General features: G+C 35.0%; 1 long non-coding RNA gene across 1 annotated transcript; it reads right to left on the bottom strand.

Moving 5' to 3' along the window:
- Window positions 1-1,284: 1,284 nt before the first annotated feature.
- LOC129351001 (uncharacterized) lies at window positions 1,285-4,814 on the bottom strand. Its single transcript, XR_008604615.1, has 3 exons — window positions 4,639-4,814; window positions 3,734-3,866; window positions 1,285-1,392 (listed from the first exon to the last, which is right to left on the bottom strand). It is a non-coding gene; the product is annotated as an uncharacterized LOC129351001 (long non-coding RNA).
- Window positions 4,815-5,192: the final 378 nt, after the last annotated feature.

Genomic DNA, 5,192 nt, shown 5'->3' with positions numbered 1-5,192 from the left:
TTTGCAAAAAAAATCGTCATGAATTTTGGCGCAAAAAAACGCCATAGTATACTATGTCGAAAAAATTTTGCCATTTTTCAACACGTTGTAAAAACGTGTCATATGATAAAATAATGTGAAGTAGGCCGTGAAAAACAATCCAGAAAGGGTTTCTTTGAAAAAAAAATCATGAATTTTGGCGCAAAAAAACGCCATAGTATACTATGTCGAAAAAAATGCGTTTTTTCAACATGTTGTAAAAACGTGTCATATGATGAAATAATGTAAAGTAGGCCGTGAAAAACACTATGGTACGGTTTTCTTTGAAAAAAAAATCATGAAATTTTTCGCAAAAAAAAATAGTATACTATGTCGAAAAAAAATGCGATTTTTCTGCACGTTGTAAAAACGTGCCATATGATGAATTAATGTAAAGTAGGCCGTGAAACACACTATGGTAAGGTTTTGTTTGAAAAAAAATCATCATGAAATTTGGCGCAAAAAAAAACGCCATAGTATACTATGTCGAAAAATAATGCGATTTTTCAACACGTTGTAAAAACGTGCCATATGATGAAATAATGTAAAGGAGGCCGTGAAAAACAGTCCAGAAAGGGTTTCTTCGAAAAAAAAAATCATCTTGAATTTTGGCGCAAAAAAACGCCACAGTATACTATGTTGAAAAAAAAAAGGCGAATTTTCACCATGTTGTAAAAACGTGGCATATGATGAAATAATGTAAAGTAGGCCGTGAAAAACACTATGATAAGGTTTTCTTTGAAAAAAAAATCATGAATTTTGGCGCAAAAAAAAGCTATAGTATACTATGTCGAAAAAAAATGCGTTTTTTCAACATGTTGTTAAAAAAAATGAGAATTTTCACCATGTTGTAAAAACGTGGCATATGATGAAATAATGTAAAGTAGGCCGTGAAAAACACTATGGTAAGGTTTTCTTTGAAAAAAAAAAATCATGAATTTTGGCGCAAAAAAACGCCATAGTATAATATGTCGGAAAAAAAAAATGTTTTTTCAACATGTTGTAAAACGTGCCATATGATGAAATAATGTAAAGTTGGCCGTGAAAAAGTATGTCGTCCAAAATATGACAAAAACGTCATACTTTAGTATGTCGTCCAAAATGTGGAAAAAAAGTCATGGTTTAGTATGTCGTCCAAAACATGACAAAAATGTCATAATTTAGTATGTCGTCCAAAATGTGACCAAAAACCTCATAGTTTAGTATGTCATCCAAAATGTGACAAAAACGTAATAGTTTAGTATGTCGTCCAAAATTTCTTGGTCGTGGTCTTTCTGGTCCTGCTCCAGAACGCCTTCATCAACTACATCTTCTTTTGAAAAGGCCCTCAGATGCTGCAATCTCTGACCTTCAGGAGGAACTGCTACTTTCACTCTGTAACGAGACGGCGGTTATTTTAAAGACTCAGCTCCTGGCGGCTTTGAGTGAAAGTTAACATGCATCAAAACGGAACTACAGACAGTTAAATCTGAGCTGTCGGTCAGTATTTCAAACATCAAGTCCGACCCGGCTGCCCTAAAGCACGCTGTGGATGAAACAGAAACTTCTCTCTCCACATCACCAACAACATCGTCACACTCCAAAGCAGAGCACCTGTCTGCTGAACTTTTAAAAGTGGACTATAAATGTGAAGAATGTGAGCAGCAGAACAGATGTCATCAGAAAGAAGTCATTTTCTTTTTTCTTTTCTTTCTGGTTGACTTGATGCTGTCAGATGCAGATGTTGGAGCTGATTCTGATCTTTCAGGATAAAAAGCTGCTTTTCCTTCACAGACTTTTCAGGAAATTATTCTCTCAGGTTTTCTCTGCTATTTATATTTTTATTATCTGTGATTATTTCATTATGTCATTATTGTAAAATAAAGTTTGGGGCATAAAGACTCATTTAGTTATTTTATTCCTGAAATCTTTGATGTAGCAGAACTAAACTTCCATTTTCCTTCTTGTACTTCTGATACTAGAACTAAACGTATCTTCAACACGGATCATCTGGTTTGAATCAATCAGCTGCAACATCACAACAACAAATGAGACAATTTTCAACAAATTAATGAAACTGATGTCATTTAAAACTATCAGAGTCTGTTTCAGTGTCAAATTAAAGCTGATTACTGACAACTAGAACATCAACGTTACTGTTTTAATCACATTTAAGTTTCCTGAACGTTACATTAACGTCAACCAGCCACAGTTTTATGAACTTAATGAAACACACTACAGGAACACAACACACTTCAGCTGCTGACAGGAAACAACACAAACATCGTTAGCTTGATGCTACATTTAGCTGCTAACCAGGAGTGGTCAGCTAGCTCGGTTAGCATCGCTGATTCACATTAAAGCTAATATTCACTGGATGCTAACTCTCTTCTCTGGTCAACACATACAAATAAACTCCACCAACTCCTGGGGTTCACTGCTCACATTATATCTGACTCTGAAGTTGAACATAAGGTTCATTAAAACCAGCACCGATCAGTAAATTATCATTTATTACCGACCAGCTCTCAGAGTCCTTCAGTGTCTGTTGGTAGAATCAGCCGAAGGACTGAATTACTGAACTGAAAACTGATTAAAACAAGACAACGGACAGTAAAACTGTCTGTGGAAAATATGCTACTGCTCTGATAAATACCAACAAACTAAAACAAACTTGGTGGAAGTGTTGCTTTTAGTGATTTTTTAACAAATAGCAAATATGAGGCTTTTATTTTTCTGGAAGTAAAAGGAAACGTTGCTTATCCATAGTTTCGCTAACTTAACTTTAGCTGATCTTTCACCATGTTCTGATAGATCATTTTTATATTAAAACAGCTGCACTTTCTTTGTATATCTGGTCGTTTCTTATGTTGCTGCTGTTTCATTGCAATTATATTTTAATAACATCACTTTAAATGTAGATAATTGAAAAGAAAAAACTGGCTCTGAAATACTCAATGAACTGATACGTCATCTAGTGTTAAACTGATTAAGAATTCTTAATAATATAAGATGTAACTGACTGAGATGTATTAATTAAATCCAGATATTTCAAATTGAAAGAAAGACAACGTTGACTGAAAGATTTCAGTCAATTAAACCTTAAATTCATTTACCTCAGAAAACCATCCTTTAATGCCTTACCTTAAAATGACCTACATTTAAAAAAAATATATATATATAGCTGCAAAGTAAAAGTTTCACACTAAAGATGAATCACTGATGAACATTTAATTGCATTAACTAAATTATTATGAGGAAACAGAAATCCATTTCTAATATTTCTATCAAATATGTTTATGTCTATAAAATGTACTGGACATCAATAAAAATGTCTGCATAGTGAAATATATGAAGTCCATCTGCATTTATACATCATATTGATGTTTGAATAACAGGAACTGCAGCCCACGTTCAGTCAAGTCAGCGGAATTACAGATAAACAACGTTTCCAGTATCTCTTTCAAAATAAAAGCCGTGATTTGTTTTACCGAAAAATTACGTGATTTCAAAAATGTGATTTTGAAAATGTAAATCAAACTGTAATAAGCGTTAGCTAGCTGCTCCACCTGCTCTGAATGTGTTGCTGTTTTAATGCTGCATATCTGCTATAAATAACATGGACTTTTTATATTGTATTTCTGCTCCAACAGCAGAGATGAGGTTAAAGGTGATAAATGGAATCCCTGAGTACTAAGAACAGAGAATAATAAACTGCTGAAACAGTTGGTCTGACCTTCTGTAAGTGAAAGTTAAACAGGAAGTGGTTCACTGAGGATGTCGTCCATTCAGTCTCCTTCTTCACATCCAGATGAGGTTTTCCTTCTGTTGGCTTCACTCAGAAGATCCTCACAGTGAACATGAGACACCTGAGATGAAGACAGACATCACAGTATCAGCATCAACAGTAGAGATTCATTTTATAGTGACCCTGGAAAGATTTCCTGTTTAATATAGTTTTCCAAGCACTGAAAAACAGAAAGGCCTGCAGTCACTTTAGCTTTAGAGGAGAGGATTTTATTATCCAGTTTATCTGTGCTGTAATTTAAATGTAATAACTGTAGTGTTCATCATTACTTTGGTCATGTTCTGGGAGGTTATTTTTTTAATCTGCACGAAGATGTACTACAACATGTGAATCAGTCATTAAACAACGTTAACGACTAGAGAGCAGATTTACTGTTTTCTCCAGTTTAACTTCAGAGACTCAGCAGATATTCAGGACTACTGACAACACAGAACCTTAACCTCACTGTTTTAATCACATTTAGGTTTTCTAAACGTTACATTAATGTGAACCAGCGTCTCCATGAACAGTTTTATTAACTAAATGTACCACATTACAGTAACACAACACACTTCAGCTGTTTACATGAAACAAAACAAACATCGTTAGCTTAATGCTACGTTAGCTTAATGCTACGTTAGCTTTAATCAGGCTAGGACTGAGCAGCTAGCTCGGTTAGCATCGCTAACATTAAAACTAATGTTTACTGGATGCTAACTCTCTTCTCTGGTCAACACACACAGAAATAAACTCCACCAACATCTGGACTGCATGGCACACATTATATCTGACACTAAAGCTGCATATAAAGTGCATTAAAAGCGGCACCGATACGAAAATAAACATTTACTTACCGAACTATCAGAGTCCTTTCAGTGTCTGCTGGTAGAATCAGCTGGAGGCAGAAAACTGGTTAAAACAAGCCAACGGGCAGGAAAACTGTCTGTGGAAAATGTTCTGCTGCTGCACCGATAAATAAACCAACAGTTATTATATCAGAATTAATCCAAACGAGGAGAGCAGAGTCTCTGCTGCCTCTCCTCCATAGGACCTGTCAATCATTCCAGGCCAGACTGTCAATCAAGTAGCCCCGCCCCGTGGCTTCGCAAAACTTTAACGCTCTATAAAAAAATCAATATTGATTTATTTTAAGATCGGCCACTTGATCTCTCATTTTGACCATGAAAACTAACGAAAATATATATCCAGTCCATGCACCGTACTCTGTTTGGCTCCACCCTTGCTGATGACCACTTCCGGTCTCAGAAAATGAAAAAACGGACCTTTTTTCGTTTGTCTCTTACTGATTTTATTTTTTTGTTATTCTAAATATAAAATGAAAATCAAAGCATTTTTAAAATTTCCTATGTCCCTTTTTGATCATGAAAAGGAAAAACGCCTTGTATTT

The sequence above is a fragment of the Amphiprion ocellaris genome, chromosome 17 (genome assembly GCF_022539595.1).
Source record: "Amphiprion ocellaris isolate individual 3 ecotype Okinawa chromosome 17, ASM2253959v1, whole genome shotgun sequence".
NCBI lineage: Eukaryota > Metazoa > Chordata > Actinopteri > Pomacentridae > Amphiprion > Amphiprion ocellaris.
The sequence above is the reverse complement of the archived record's forward strand: the minus strand, read 5'-3'. Positions and strand labels throughout refer to the sequence as shown.